The sequence below is a fragment of the Anomaloglossus baeobatrachus genome, chromosome 5, assembly GCF_048569485.1.
Source record: "Anomaloglossus baeobatrachus isolate aAnoBae1 chromosome 5, aAnoBae1.hap1, whole genome shotgun sequence".
NCBI lineage: Eukaryota > Metazoa > Chordata > Amphibia > Anura > Aromobatidae > Anomaloglossus > Anomaloglossus baeobatrachus.
In genome coordinates this window covers 348,670,986-348,685,014 of record NC_134357.1, presented here as the reverse complement: position 1 = coordinate 348,685,014, position 14,029 = coordinate 348,670,986, and positions in this window count along the sequence as shown.

Sequence of the window (14,029 nt, the reverse complement as noted above, 5' to 3'; positions counted from 1 at the left end):
GTGACAGCTGTCTCACTGCAACCAATCACAGCCGCCGGTGGGCGGGTCTATATCGTGCAGTAAAATAAATAAATAAATAATTTAAAAATAAAACCGATGTGTGGTCCCCCCCAAATTTTAATACCAGCCAAGGTAAACCACACAGCTGAAGGCTGGTATTCTTAGGATGGGGATCCCCACGTTATGGGGAGCTCCCCAGCCTAAAAATATCAGCCAGCAGATGGAAATAGATGTGAAGGTCCCGGGACTCTACCCGGCTCATCCCGAATTGCCCTGGTGCGGTGGCAATGGGGGTAATAAGGAGTTAATGACAGCCCAAAGCCGCCACTAAGTCCTAGGTTAATCATGGCAGGCATCTATGAGATACCCCCCATGATTAAACTGTAAGTTAAAGAAAATAAACAGATACACCCAAAAAATCCTTTATTTGGAATCAAAAAACAAAAAAAATCACACTCTTTCAACCCTTTTTTTTTTAAATCTCCAAACACCCTTCCAGGTCCGACGTAATCCACACGAGGTCCCACGATGCATCCAGCTCTGCTACATCGGAAGCTGACAGGAGCGGCAGTAGAGAACGACCGCTCTCTGTCAGCTCCACGCAGCAACTGAAGTGAGTCACGTTGTCAGCGATGATGTCACGCAGGTTACCCGCGGCCACCACTGGATCCTCCAACTGTCTCAGATAACCTGAGTAACGGCACCACTGATTGCACCACTCACTTCAGTCACTCATGTGACCCGCTGGTGGCCATAGCTGGAGTCCTCCAACTGTGACAGCAAATCGCCCAAGTGACTGAAGTGAGCCCCGCGATTAGCGGTGCCCTCACGCAGGTGATTTGCGGTGATCGGGCCGAGGACTCCAGCTGGCCGTGGATAACCTGAGTGATGGCACCGCTGATTGCGCGGCTCACTTCAGTCACTCAGGGGATTTGCAGTCACCGGTGACCCTTCACCGGTGATCGCAAATCAGGCCACGGCACACACACAGAGCCGCGGGATGACAATGAAGTTGGGTGTAGTTCATCCGAGTTCATTCTGATTGCACGGCTCTGTCTATGGAGATGTAGCAGAGCTGAGTGGGAACGCACTGTCAAAAATGCATCCATTCTGCATTCAAAATGCATTCAAAATGCATCCAAAGCACAGAATTTTGGATGTGTTTTGAAATGCACGTGCAGTGACAAAACGCTGCAGAATATTTGTCACGGCAGAATATGTGCACATACCCTTAAACCCATACACTGCTGCGTTTCCACTTGTGAAGGAGCTGAGCACTTCTACCTGGTGAGCTGAGCACCTCTCTGCATAGCAGTTTGAGTTATCCCCTGGAATCTACAATGTGTTTAAAGGGGACTTGTCACCTGATTAATGCTGCCCAAACCGCGGACAACATGAATCAAAGCCTGGCTGCAACCAGGTATATAATTCTATGATGTTTCAGGTGAAATACACTTAAAAAATTAAATCAGGGACCATAGCCAGAGACCAGACTAGTCCGGACCAGCACCCGTCCAGCTCTTCCCAGTGCTGCTAAAGGTGATTGATAGGTCTCTCACTATGTGAGATAGCAATCAATCATCTACAAGTGTGCTGAGAGAAACTGGCCAAGGGCGAAGTCAGACCATTCTCGTCTCCAGCTAAAGTATTCTTAGGGCTCGCTCACATGAGCATATAACATGAATGAGGGCTATCCGAAGTTTTAGTTAATTTTAGGGGCCAGGTCCAATGAGCGTACTTTTTTCTCATACCTTTTCGGCATGAGAAAAAATTTGCAGGATGCTGTAATTAGCAGTGTATATTGTATCACACGCACCCATACAAGTCTAAGGATAAGTGTGAAACATCAGATTTCACTGGGATGTCATCTGAGTACAGTCCGATTTACACGGACACTATGTGAAAAAAGCCTTGCAAAGTAACTCCATTAGTAAAAAAAAGAAAAATCTCATTAGGAGGAATTGGCTGAGAATACTCAAGTTTTTTCCATTTGTGTAATCAGCATAGGCCTCTCAATAAAAGGTGCAGAAGGATGTGTAGTGATGACATGGCCATCAACACAGCACTTATTCCCATTGATTCATGTAAAGTAAATGATTGCTAGAAATTGCTACATAAAAGATTAGTACTGTAATTTTTAGAAATGAAGGCTTTTGACAAGAAATAAATGGATGGATATTAGCAATGTACTTTGTCACTGCTGGAGTTTAACATTAACCTTGTTCTGCCAGTTTTACCTTCCTGGCCAGGCTAGATTTTTCCAATCTGACATGTGTGATTTTATGGAGTAATAAACTTGGAATGTTTCTTCCAACCTCAGTGATTCGGAGATTGTTTGTTTTTTTTGCACATTTACTTTGTTGGTGGTAAATTCTGTTGAACGAGTCAATACCCTATTTGGGGCTGTAAACTATCGTAAACCATGCTCAGTAGTGAAGGAGCACTTTTTGACTTCCGGAGCGCAAATTTCGTTGTAATTGTGGATGGCATGTCACATTTACAAAGCCCCTGAGATGCCAAAACTGGAGAAACAGCCCATTCAGCTATTTACACTAAAATATATCTTGAGCCCCCAATTTTTCATTTTCATAAGGGGTAACGAAAAATAAAATTGTAGCACAATTTCTCCTCGTATACCAAACTACTATTGAGAACACAGTAGGACTCAGAAGGGAAGGAATGCCATTTGTGGGGTCGAGATTTTGGCAGAATGGATTGTGGGAGCCATGTTACATTATGAAACTCCCTAAGGCCTGTTCCATACTTCCGCAAAAAACACGTGTGTGTCTCGCGTTCCGTCTTTCGGATCTGTGTTCCGTTTTTGATGTCCATTTCGCCGGTGTGTGTGACATCCGTGTGATGGCGTATGCTTGCTGTGCGTGTGTGTGGAATGTCCGTGTATGCATGAGATACGTACGTGTCATGTCCGTGTTCAGTCCGTTTGTCTTGATCCGTTTCTGATGGAAAATGACGTTAAAAATGCCTCATCATGAGATTCTGGTGTGTCTAATTGGACTATCAGCTGCCATAATCACTACTAAGTGTTAAACTTTGTTTAAACTCATTTAAAAGGGTTAAAAAGCTCGATAGACAGACACAAAGATGTCTCTTTCAAATGAGTGTGCTATGTATCTACTCTGTTTGATTTCAAGGAAATTTAGTTTACGGCACCATATGCTAGATTTTAAGCTAACAAGTGAGAAAAGGATATAGATCTACCCCCTAGTCATGCTACGCAATACACATGGCCATTTTTATACATTATATGGGGACATTAGAAAATATCCCTTGAAGTTCCATGCCTACTGCCGATTAACCATAACGAGCTTTGATAACATCCTGGCTCTTTTGCGTGACCATCTACAACATCAGGACACTTGTATGCATCTCAGCATCTCTCCAGAGGAACGCTTATTGCTGACTTTACGGTATGTGTACTACTTATTAAATTTGCAAATAAAAACAGTTAAATAATGCTTTTGCCTCTAAAAGTTTGAACAGTGTGACCAAACTGAAATGAATGTCCCAAACCATTGGTTAACTTAGCCAGTGCCAATGAAATATCATTATGTATGTTTCTTGACATGACATGTCTATGGTTTTTGACCTTGTAAGGATGTATGATAAACACAAGAGACATTTAAATCTTATTGAAAATATATTTATTTTACTGCTAAATATCTAATTTTCCAATATGAATAACCAATAATGTAATATATATGTTATTTTTTGTAAACAAATAACAAAAGTAAAATAATGTATTAATGCATACATAGCCATTGACATACAACCAAGACATTTGGACTTGAACATTTAACTTATATACTCTTATCATTCTTTATTTCTACTGTAGATTCCTTGCAACAGGACATTCCTTCAGGAGCCTACATTTTGAATTCCTTTTGGGGAGATCTACAATAGGCATCATAATACTCCATACATGCAGTGTGATATGGGAAACCCTAAAGTACCATGTCATGCAGCAGCCTAAATCACAGGATTGGATTCGCATTTCTGATGAATTTTTTGTTAAAACAAGATTTCCAAATTGTGTTGGCGCATTAGATGGCAAACATATTAGAGTAAAGAAACCACCAAACTCTGCCACTAGATATTTCAATTATCAAAAGTTTTTTCAGTTGTGATTCTTGCTTTGGTTGACACTAATTACTGTTTTGTATTTGTCGACATTGGGGCATATGGCAGTGCTTCTGATGCCCGAATATTCCGTTGTTCTTGTTTATCAAGGCGTCTAATGTCGGAAAACATAAACCTCCCTTCTCCAAGGCCTCTACCTGGTACAATGGGTCCCAATGCACCATTTGTCATGGTTGCTGATCAGGGGTTTGCTCTGTTTCGGCATGTTATGCGGCCATATCCTAGACATGGCCTAGACAGGTCAAAATGTAAATTTAATAGCAGCTTGGCCAGAGCATGTCGCTATGTAGAATGTGCATTTGGAATCATGGCTTTAAGATGGTGAATCTATCAAACCACCATCCAGCTTCAACCAACCACTGTCAAGGCTGTCATTAAAGCTACAGTGATATTACATAACTACTGTAGAATGTATGACAACAATGATTAAGATTTTGATGACATGCCTGTCCTTAATGCCCCATTAGTTGGGAATGGAAGATTAAGATCCACTGGGGCACCATCAGGTGTTCAAGTTAGGAACCATTGTAAAGATTCTTTTATGTTAAATGTGCATAGTGACACAGAATAAATGTGTCATGGAAGCATGTTTTATTTTTTATTTAAATAAAAACAACAACCATATATGTTTGGAACAAGAAAAGATTTGATACATAGTTTTGTCTAAAGGCCCTGTTACACACTACGATTTATCTGACGATCTCAGTAGCGATGTGACACGCCCAGATCATAGTTACGATTTGCCGAGATAGCACATAGGTCGTTTATTAGCGGTCACACGTAACGATCTCACAAGTGACGCAAAATCGTTCAGCGATATATTGTTTCCCAAGGCGGCCGTGTGGATGTTGTTCGTCATTTGTAGGGTGTCAAACGTTCCAATATGTCTGCTGCGTTCCAAACGATGAACAATATTTTGAAAGTGAATGACGTGTCTACGATCAACGATTTTCAACCTATTTGCGATCGTTCGGAGTCGTACGTAGGTGTCACACGCAACGACGTCGCTAACGATGACGGAAGTGCGTCACGGAATCTGTGACCCCGACGACATATCGTCAGATAAATCGTAGCGTGTAACGCCGCCTTTAGCCTAATTAATTCAGTTAATTTGGAAATCAGATTCTTTTATAACTTTGTTTTATATGTTATGTTTATTGGAAATGTTAAGCTTTATAATTTTAATTTTTATGTGCGTCATGCATAAAAATAATACATATAAAAATAATGATAAATTATATTTGGCTATGTATTCATGTTTGCTTTTTCCAGATATAAAAGATTTTTAATAAAAATAATTGTATGGGATATATTAGCCCATACTAAACACCATACTGTGTTATGCCATAGTGTCACGCAAATATAATTTGTTTGACGCTATGGGAAAACAAGTATGGGATCTGGATATATTCAGATACTGCATAATTACAGGATTTGATATTTTTTAAAGGTGAATGGATGCAAATGTAGTAGGTTATTTGCGTGCAAAAATTTACCAAATACATGCAAGTATTTAGATGGTCAGATCATCCTGGCAATGGAAATGCAAGGCCATACCATGCAGGTCATGTTTTTGAAGTAATAGAGCAAATTTTAATTGTTTTGGGCCACAATCCTAACAATCAGAAATAAGAAAGTTTTGGAAGAGGAAACCAGATCGATTATTGTAATTATGGGAAGCAAATTTAAAAATGGAAATATTTAGCAATGTAGCTATTACTGTTTGTTGAAAAACTATATGTCCACTAAATCAGCTAGACTAGAGATGTTTTCCTGTGTACTGGTACATGGTATTGTCACCTGCAGGATAAGGTGGCTGAACATTACTAGATGTTGTAGTAACTGACTGGAAATGTGTTTCCTCCTGTAATAGTAGCTGTGGTTTGTACAAACATATCTGTTGTTGTTGGGACAGAGTGGTGATCTTGTGATGGTGCTAAATATGGTTGCAATGGGACAGGCTGTGGATGGGTGTATGTGAAGTTGATCGGGTAAGACTGATTTTGATAGTACTGCTGCTGTTGACTATGTTGCATATGGTATGGTGGGGTTGACTTTGCATTTGGGGGAGTCTTTGAACATTTGTAAGGTTGCTTTGAAAGGACATTGTTGTTTGTAACGGTGCCTGATGTTGTCCTTGAAAAAAATAGCATTGTTGTTGGCCAGACATTTGGTTTGATAAAGCAGCAGAATATAGAGGTAGAATGGAAGGCCTTGGTGGAGGATGACTACTTAATGATGAGGTAGGCCAATGTCTTTGTGTTTGTTGGGCTTGAGGAATTGATTGGAGCAAATTATATGTGGTTTCTACAGTTTGGGTTTCTATAGTGTGGAGTGGAGTGGTAGTGTGTGGCCCACGAGGATTATTTAGCCATTGCTCTATAACTTCAAAGACATATATGGGTTCAGGCTCACGTTGGCATGCTGATACAAGTGTGATAATAGCCGCCCTCAACCTGAACTGTCTATCTGGTGCAACCAATGCAAGAGAGGGTGAGAGGGACCGACAATATCTCTCACCATCAGTCTCGGGGATAAGGGAATCCATCACGTTATATAATTTTTGTAAAATCAAACAAAAAATTAAAGGTAATACATTCCCTATATAAATACTTGTGGACAAAAGCAGAAAAAAGGAAAGATAACAGACAATGCCATTGCTGTGTGAACTTGGGTTTTGACATCCCAAGTATGAATTAGATGTATACAGATATGTGTACATCCTGACAATAAAGTAATGCAAATGATAATTCTGGGTAAAGTGCATATGGAGCATAACATGCAATATTTCTAAGACAATAAAAAACAACATATATAAATTAATTTCATGCAAGGAAAAACAGTCACAAACATTTAAGTATCTTGCTGTCATGTGTTGTTCATGATGAGTCAAGATGAGTCTGCAACAGTAAGATATGTGTGAAATACACACAAATTAGCAAAACTTTACCAATATCATGCAAGACATTACCGGATTTATTGAAGCCACAATAATGGATGGACTTACCATATTTTGCTCTCTTCCCCGGGGTGCATTGAGACCATCCATTCCTGGGGTAGACTTGTTCAGCCACAGACATCCAGGCTTTCTCCATCACCAACCTGTCGTGGTATCCATCTACCATCTACACGGGTGTCCCATAGCTCTGGATGCCTCTCTACTTCCCAATCAGCCTCTCTGTGTCTACCCTTGGAGCCATTTTCTGAAATGTGGGGTACAGAGAGCTCACTTTGTGAGCAGAGAGGAAAGCTGCACAGCTGCAATCCTAGGAGCAAGTGAGGCAAGATATGAGGTTTTGGCGTCAGACATAATGACCTTAATTTACCTGCAGGATTGGAAACAAGTGGAGGTGATGTTTGGATTAAAAACGCACACGAACGGTACGGATAGCACACGTACATGCTACGTGTCATGTACATGCAGGCACGGACCCATTGACTTTAGCGGGTCCGTCTCTGCGTGATGCCGGAGAAACGCGGACATGTTAGCCGTGTGAAAAATGCACACACGTACAATCCACACGGACACATGTTCCGTGTGGCTTTACGTGTGTGTGCCTGTTACCATAGGGTAACATTTGTGCACGTGTGCTCGTGCCGCCGATACGTGTAAAAACATCCCAAACACATACCGGCGGCACGGAAGTGTGTTGGAGGCCTAAAAGTGACAGTGTTTTATAAATGAAACCCTTCAATGTATTTATCTATGGGTGTAGGGAGCATTATTATTGTGCATTGCTTATATATCGCCATCATATTCTGCATCGCTTCTCAGCGATTATCATTCCCTATCAGTACGTTTTTGGAGTGTGAAAGGAAACCGGAGAACCCTGAGGAAACCCTTGCAAACACAGGGAGAACATATTGACCTTACAGTTTTTTCATGGAACTCTATGCCATTGGGTTATGAAGATAAAAAAAATAGTTTTCACCAAAATCTTGTTTTAGCCTCAAATTTAGAATTTTCAGAAAAGGTTGATACGAGAAATTGTACACCATAAGTAGTTGTGAATTTTCTCCTGTAGGCAGCAATACCCTATATTTTGTCTGGTACTACTGTTTGGGAACACAGCTGAGCTTGGAAGAAAAGGTGGTCTATTTGATTTTTGGAGTCCAGATTTTCATTGGCAGGTGCTATTTGCAGAGCCTCTAAGGTGCCAGACAGCAGAAACCCCCCAGTAGTGACCCGGTTTTACTATTTTGATCTCACATATGTTTTTCAGAAATAAGCACAAAGGTCATGATGCAGAGTGAAAACTTTAAATATGTCATTGTAGTGTCCAATATATTGGTCCTGATTCATCAAGACTGGGGATTCTCACGCCGGTCTTGACAAGGGGATGTGGTGGAGTCAGATGCTCCTGATTCATGAAGAGCTGCATGCTTCTTGAATCATTAGTGTTTAGCGAGTGGCATGCGCCTCTGTGGGCCATAACAGAAATCTTACTCCAGTTCCTGGCTGGAGTAAGATTTCTAACATAAGGAATGCCACACCTCATCATGATTAACGAGCCTTGGCATCACGCCCCCATCATGCACTAGCTTAGGGCAAGGGCCTAACAATTCATTGTACCTGCCAGACTAGCAATTCATTGCTTTGCCTATACAGTTAGGTCCAGAAATATTTGGACAGTGACACAATTTTCGTGAGTTGGGCTCTGCATGCCACCACATTGGATTTGAAATGAAACCTCTACAACAGAATTCAAGTGCAGATTGTAACATTTAATTTGAAGGTTTGAACAAAAATATCTGATAGAAATTGTAGAAATTGTACACATTTCTTTACAAACACTCCCCTTTTAGGAGGTCAAAAGTAATTGAACAAATAAACCAAACCCAAACAAAATATTTTTATTTTCAATATTTTGTTGCGAATCCTTTGGAGGCAATCACTGCCTTAAGTCTGGAACCCATGGACATCACCAAACGCTGGGTTTCCTCCTTCTTAATGCTTTGCCAGGCCTTTACAGCCGCAGCCTTCAGGTCTTGCTTGTTTGTGGATAAATAAGAAATAACGTTTGGAACTCCATTCTATGTCTGAACTGGGTGCAAAAACCTAAAAAACATCACTATGGGGAGATAAGGTATGCACACCAGTGACTATGTAAGGGGAATACATGGAATAGCAGGAACTGCTGTGTGAATACTGACATGAAAAATTCAATAGCTATATGTACGAATGAAATGTGGAAAAATGGAACCTGCATTACTGCCATGAATATATGAATAAAGAGAAATTTAGCTACTGAATTGATCAATGCAATAGAGCCCCAACACTACGCCAAAGTATTTCTCTACGTTGGGGTCCCTAGCTTGTGTGTGTCCTCTCATGCAGTTAAAAAACTTACCGTGTATGGGAAGCTGAGACCCAGGCTATATATACGATGTGGATTGGCAATAGGTGTGTATGGGGAGGGTTCCCAAACGAAAATCAACTAACAAATAAGAAATAACGTTTGGAACTCCATTCTATGTCTGAACTGGGTGCAAAAACCTAAAAAACATCACTATGGGGAGATAAGGTATGCACACCAGTGACTATGTAAGGGGAATACATGGAATAGCAGAAACTGCTGTGTGAATACTGACCTGAAAAATTCAATAGCTATATGTACGAATGAAATGTGGAAAAATGGAACCTGCATTACTGCCATGAATATATGAATAAAGAGAAATTTAGCTACTGAATTGATCAATGCAATAGAGCCCCAACACTACGCCAAAGTATGTCTCTACGTTGGGGTCCCTAGCTTGTGTGTGTCCTCTCATGTAGTTAAAAAACTTACCGTGTATGGGAAGCTGAGACCCAGGCTATATATACGATGTGGATTGGCAATAGGTGTGTATGGGGAGGGTTCCCAAACGAAAATCAACTAACAAATAAGAAATAACGTTTGGAACTCCATTCTATGTCTGAACTGGGTGCAAAAACCTAAAAAACATCACTATGGGGAGATAAGGTATGCACACCAGTGACTATGTAAGGGGAATACATGGAATAGCAGAAACTGCTGTGTGAATACTGACATGAAAAAGTTTTTTAACTGCATGAGAGGACACACACAAGCTAGGGACCCCAACGTAGAGAAATACTTTGGCGTAGTGTTGGGGCTCTATTGCATTGATCAATTCAGTAGCTAAATTTCTCTTTATTCATATATTCATGGCAGTAATGCAGGTTCCATTTTTCCACATTTCATTCGTACATATAGCTATTGAATTTTTCATGTCAGTATTCACACAGCAGTTCCTGCTATTCCATGTATTCCCCTTACATAGTCACTGGTGTGCATACCTTATCTCCCCATAGTGATGTTTTTTAGGTTTTTGCACCCAGTTCAGACATAGAATGGAGTTCCAAACGTTATTTCTTATTTGTTAGTTGATTTTCGTTTGGGAACCCTCCCCATACACACCTATTGCCAATCCACATTGTATATATAGCCTGGGTCTCAGCTTCCCATACACGGTAAGTTTTTTAACTGCATGAGAGGACACACACAAGCTAGGGACCCCAACGTAGAGAAATACTTTGGCGTAGTGTTGGGGCTCTATTGCATTGATCAATTCAGTAGCTAAATTTCTCTTTATTCATATATTCATGGCAGTAATGCAGGTTCCATTTTTCCACATTTCATTCGTACATATAGCTATTGAATTTTTCATGTCAGTATTCACACAGCAGTTTCTGCTATTCCATGTATTCCCCTTACATAGTCACTGGTGTGCATACCTTATCTCCCCATTTTGCTTGTTTGTGGGTCTTTCCGTCTTAAGTCTGGATTTGAGCAAGTGAAATGCATGCTCAATTGGGTTAAGATCTGGTGATTGACTTGGCCATTGCAGAATGTTCCACTTTTTTGCACTCATGAACTCCTGGGTAGCTTTGGCTGTATGCTTGGGGTCATTGTCCATCTGTACTATGAAGCGCCGTCCGATCAACTTTGCGGCATTTGACTGAATCTGGGCTGAAAGTATATCCTGGTACACTTCAGAATTCATCCGGCTACTCTTGTCTGCTGTTATGTCATCAATAAACACAAGTGACCCAGTGCCATTGAAAGCCATGCATGCCCATGCCATCACGTTGCCTCCACCATGTTTTACAGAGGATGTGGTGTGCCTTGGATCAAGTGCCGTTCCCTTTCTTCTCTAAACTTTTTTCTTCCCATCATTCTGGTACAGGTTGATCTTTGTCTCATCTGTCCATAGAATACTTTTCCAGAACTGAGCTGGCTTCATGAGGTGTTTTTCAGCAAATTTAACTCTGGCCTGTCTATTTTTGGAATTGATGAATGGTTTGCATCTAGATGTGAACCCTTTGTATTTACTTTCATGGAGTCTTCTCTTTACTGTTGACTTAGAGACAGACACACCTACTTCACTGAGAGTGTTCTGGACTTCAGTTGATGTTGTGAACGGGTTCTTCTTCACCAAAGAAAGTATGCGGCGATCATCCACCACTGTTGTTATCCGTGGACGCCCAGGCCTTTTTGAGTTCCCAAGCTCACCAGTCAATTCCTTTTTTCTCAGAATGTACCCGACTGTTGATTTTGCTACTCCAAGCATGTCTGCTATCTCTCTGATGGATTTTTTCTTTTTTTTCAGCCTCAGGATGTTCTGCTTCACCTCAATTGAGAGTTCCTTAGACCGCATGTTGTCTGGTCACAGCAACAGGTTCCAAATGCAAAACCACACACCTGTAATCAACCCCAGACCTTTTAACTACTTGATTGATTACAGGTTAATGAGGGAGACGCCTTCAGAGTTAATTGCAGCCCTTAGAGTCCCTTGTACAATTACTTTTGGTTCCTTTAAAAAGAGGAGGCTATGCATTACAGAGCTATGATTCCTAAACCCTTTCTCCGATTTGGATGTGAAAACTCTCATATTGCAGCTGGGAGTGTGCACTTTCAGCCCATATTATATATATAATTGTATTTCTGAACATGTTTTTGTAAACAGCTAAAATAACAAAACTTGTGTCACTGTCCAAATATTTCTGGACCTAACTGTAGTTGCCATGACAAAACCAATGTCAATGGTGTTAAAGAGGGAGCCTTCTCCCTCTAACAACCATCTAGATGCGGGATGAGGAGACTGTGGAGAAAAAGCGCAAATAGGGTCTTATCTGGCATAACAGTAGATATGAAAAATTAATGCACTCACCTATAGGGGTTGTGTAACTCACAACTCCTATAAAGACGTAGTGGTAGGGTGAATAGCCACAGCCCCGCAGGATTAGATTCAATGTTAGTGTAGAAAGACGGGTTTCATGCCGCGCTTATCACCATTCAAGAAGCAGATGCTTTTTAATCCATGTCCTTTATTCAAAAAGCATGTACAGGTCAACCTGTATATGCTTTTTGAATAAAGGACATGGATTAAAAAGCATTTGCTTCTTGAATGGTGATAAGTGCGGCATGAAACCCGTCTTTCTACACTAACATTGAACCATCTAGATGCAGCAGTCTGGCAGCAGCGTCTTGCCAGAATCGGTGCTGATGGCACCAAACCTGGCTGTTAGCGCAGGAGCTTGATTATCAGTTAAGTCGAGCTTCAGCAGTGATCGATTCTGTGCCCACACAATCACCATTCAAAATTACCTCATACAGTATGTCTTGCAGAGGTAAAAATAAGTTTCTCATTTCTTTTCTTTACTTTTAAAACTATTTTTTTTTAATTCCTTTTTTAAAAAATTACAAAATAATCACACTTCACTCAGGTAAGGTCGATTCACCTATATGTGTTTTACAGATCATAATTCATGGACTGACGAAACTTTTCAGGCTTAAAAGCATATATGAGGATGTTGAGTTTTGATCAGGAGACCCGTGGTCACTTTGTGCATTGTGGTAAATATCTCTACTGCACAACATGGATATATAAATAAGATTTAACTTTTGCAAGGTGAAAATATGTTTAAAACAAAAGATTCGCAGTACAAATAAATGAGTATACAGCTTTAAATATAAGCATAATCCAATATACAGTTCATTGGTAATGGGTACATACACAAATTAAATTTAGCTTATGAAATTTGAGCATAAAAAAGAATGCTTTTGGTATTGGATGCTGTCATAGAGGGAAATTGAAATCCCTAAGGCATATCTGGATAGGGGCATATCCATACACCCCCACACTGGACATACAGGATTAATTAAAACATGACAAGTAAAGAGAGATGACATTTCAATCTTCATTGAAGCTGGACCTCCTGATGTGGACAGGTAATTACAGCATGGAAATTTGCTGGGAAAGAGACCACAAGTCTGAGATTCGTTTATGCAGAGAAGGAGAACTGCCTTCCCTGCATTATCATCAAAGTATCTTTGCCAGACACTTTGTCTCCGGTGTCCAGATATGAATATTGGGGTTTGCATAGATCCTACACTTATTGGAGATATATTTTAGCATTGTGACAGAATGGCGAATGTAACACACATTTTTACATAACTGAGAAAACTAATTATCAGACCCAAATTAATATTGGACAGATAGATGACAATATACATATTATCTTTCATATCTATAGAAAGGTAAAATCATGATAGGAAACATGACTATGATATCTTTCGATTGGGACCTCTAGAGTCAAAGATATTCTGTAAGTTAGGATCTCAGAAAATTCTGAAGGGCCTACTACATCCCAAAAAAGCCCCAACATAAGCTTATCACGGGGAGGTATGTGAGCGTAACTATGATTTAAAAAAAGGCAGAAATTGGGTTTGGCCCTTTCTCAGTGCCCTTTCTCAGTCCTTGGAATGTATATCTTTCAGTGGGCTCTTTCCATTTTCCCTAAGGAGTACCTCCCTCCTCTAAGCTCTGAAGCCATTGCAGTGACATCAGGTTTAGTACCCCTACCTTT